This window comes from Piliocolobus tephrosceles, chromosome 1, assembly GCF_002776525.5.
Source record: "Piliocolobus tephrosceles isolate RC106 chromosome 1, ASM277652v3, whole genome shotgun sequence".
Classification (NCBI taxonomy): Eukaryota; Metazoa; Chordata; class Mammalia; order Primates; family Cercopithecidae; genus Piliocolobus; species Piliocolobus tephrosceles.
In genome coordinates, this window is record NC_045434.1 from 220,478,687 (window position 1) to 220,481,081 (window position 2,395).

General features: G+C 47.9%; 1 protein-coding gene across 1 annotated transcript in view; it reads left to right on the forward strand.

The window, feature by feature from the left end:
* INTS11 (integrator complex subunit 11) overlaps positions 1–2,395 on the forward strand; it is a 12,546-nt gene that overhangs the window by 6,120 nt on the left and 4,031 nt on the right. The window lies entirely within an intron of this gene.

A 2,395-nucleotide genomic window follows, 5' to 3' on the forward strand; every position in this document is an offset into this window, starting at 1 on the left:
CTGTGCCCGGCTATTTTGGTATTTTTTGTAGAGATGGGGTATGTATTGCTCAGGCTCTCCAACTCCTGGGCTCCAGGGATCCTCCCACCTCAGCCTCTCAAAGTGCTGGGATTACAGGCACCTGGCAACTCCCTCCGTATATTTTAAACCCAGAAAGACATGATTTCTAATGCCTGGTAACATCAACATTTACTTAGTTTTATTTATATATTTATTCTTTTTTGTTGTGCTTCCTTCCTGCATTTTTTTCCGTCTTTTACTTGGGATAATTTGCCTTCTGCCTGAAGAATAGAGTGTGGGTCTGCTGGTGCTGAATTCTGTCGATTTTTATTTGGCTGCAAATGGATTTACTTTACCCTCATTCTTGAAGGACTTTTTTCCTCTTAGGTGTGTAGGATTTTAGGTTGACAGTATTTCGTCTCTGCGCTTTGCAAACATCATTGTGTCCCCCGTCTCTGGGCACGGGCACCTGTAGGGTCTTGGCCTTGGTTTTTGGTGCTTGTGCTCCGATGGGCCGACATGTATTCTCAACCTGTTCAGGGTTTGAGGCCTCTTGGATCTGTGGCTTGAGGCCTTCATCACGTTTCTTCCAGTGTTGCTTCTGCCCCGTTCTTGTTCCCCCAGGGGCCCTGAGAGCCTGACGGTCAACCTCTTGAAACTTCGTCATCTCTTTGTCTTTCCTGTTTCCTGATAGATATTCCCTCTGGTGTCTTTCAGTTCACGGATTCTCTTTTTCTGGTTATATGTCATGTGTTAAATTCATCCATTTACTTCTTTTTTTTTTTTTTTGAGACGGAGTTTTGCTCTTGTTGCCCAGGCTGCAGTACAATGTCATGATCTCAGCTCACCGCAACCTCTGCCTCCCTGGTTCAAGCGATTCTTCTGCTTCAGCCTCCTGAGTAACTGAGATTACAGGCGTGTACCACCAAGCCTGGCTAATTTTGTATTTTTTTTTTTAGTAGAGACGGGGTTTCTCCATGTTGGTCAGGCTGGTCTCAAACTCTTGACCTCAGGTGATACACCCTCCTCAGCCTACCAAAGTGCTGGGATTACAGGCATGAGCCACCACATCCGGCCCATCCATTGAATTCTTAATTTGGGTTTTAATAGTTCCTGGTTTTAGAATTTCCACTTTTTGCCAGGCGCAGTGGCTCACGCCTGTAATCCCAGAACTTTGGGAGGCCGAGGTGGGTGGATCACGAGGTCAGGAGATCGAGATGATCCTGGCTAACACGTGAAACCTCGTCTCTACTAAAAACAGAAAAAATTCTCCGGGTGCGGTGGTGGGCACCTGTAGTCCCAGGTACTCGGGAGGCTGAGGCAGGAGAATGGTGTGAACCCTGGAGGCGGAGCTTGCAGTGAGCCGAGATTGCGCCACTGCACTCCAGCCTGGGCAACAAAGTAAGACTCCGTCTCAAAAAAAAAAAAGAATTTCCACTTTTCAAAAACAGTTTCTATGCCAAGGGTGGTGGCTCACACCTGTAATCCCAGCACTTTGGGAGGCTGAAGAGGGAGGATCCTTTGAGCCCAAGAGTTCAAGACCAGCCTGAGCAACACAGTGAGACTGTCTCTCCAAAAGTATTGTTTTTATTTATTTTATTTTATTTTTGAGACAGTCTCACCCTGCCATTCAGACTGGAGTGCAGTGGCGCAATCTCGGCTCACTGCAACCTCTGCTTCCTGGGTTCAAGCGATTCTCCTGCCTTAGCCTCCCGAGTAACTGGGATTACAGGTGCGTACCACCACACTTGGCTGATGTTTTTGTATTTTTAGTAGAGACAGGGTTTCACTATGTCTGCCAAGATGGTCTTGAACTTCTGACTTCAGATGATCCACCCACCTTGGCCTCCCAAAGTGCTGGGATTAAAGGTGTGAGCCACTGTGCCTGGCCCAATATTTTTTCTTTGTTTTTGTTTTTGAGATGGAGTCTCGCACCGCTGCCCAGGCTGCAGTGCAGTGGCGTGATCTCAGCACACTGCAACCTCGACTTCCCAGGTTCAAGCGATTCTCCTTCCTCAGCCTCCTGAGCAGCTGGGATTACAGGGATGCACCTCCACACCTAGCTTATTTTTGTATTTTTAGTAGAGATGGAGTTTCACCATGTTGGCCAGGCTGATCTCGAACTCCTGACCTCAAGGGATCCACCCGCCTTGGCCTCCCAAAGTGTTGGGATTACAGGCCTGAGCTACCTTGCCTGGCAGCCAACATTCTGAATCTTGTCTTTTCTCTGTGATGTATTCAAAGTCCACACTGGAAACTCCAATTTCAGGTCCCTTCAGTCTTCCATTTGTTGTTTTTGTTCTTTGTCCACATTGCCCATCCCTTATGAACTGGATGCTGTGTGTGAGCAACAGGGACTGAAAGGGTGCCCTCGCTCCCCGCCCCTGCCTCCCTC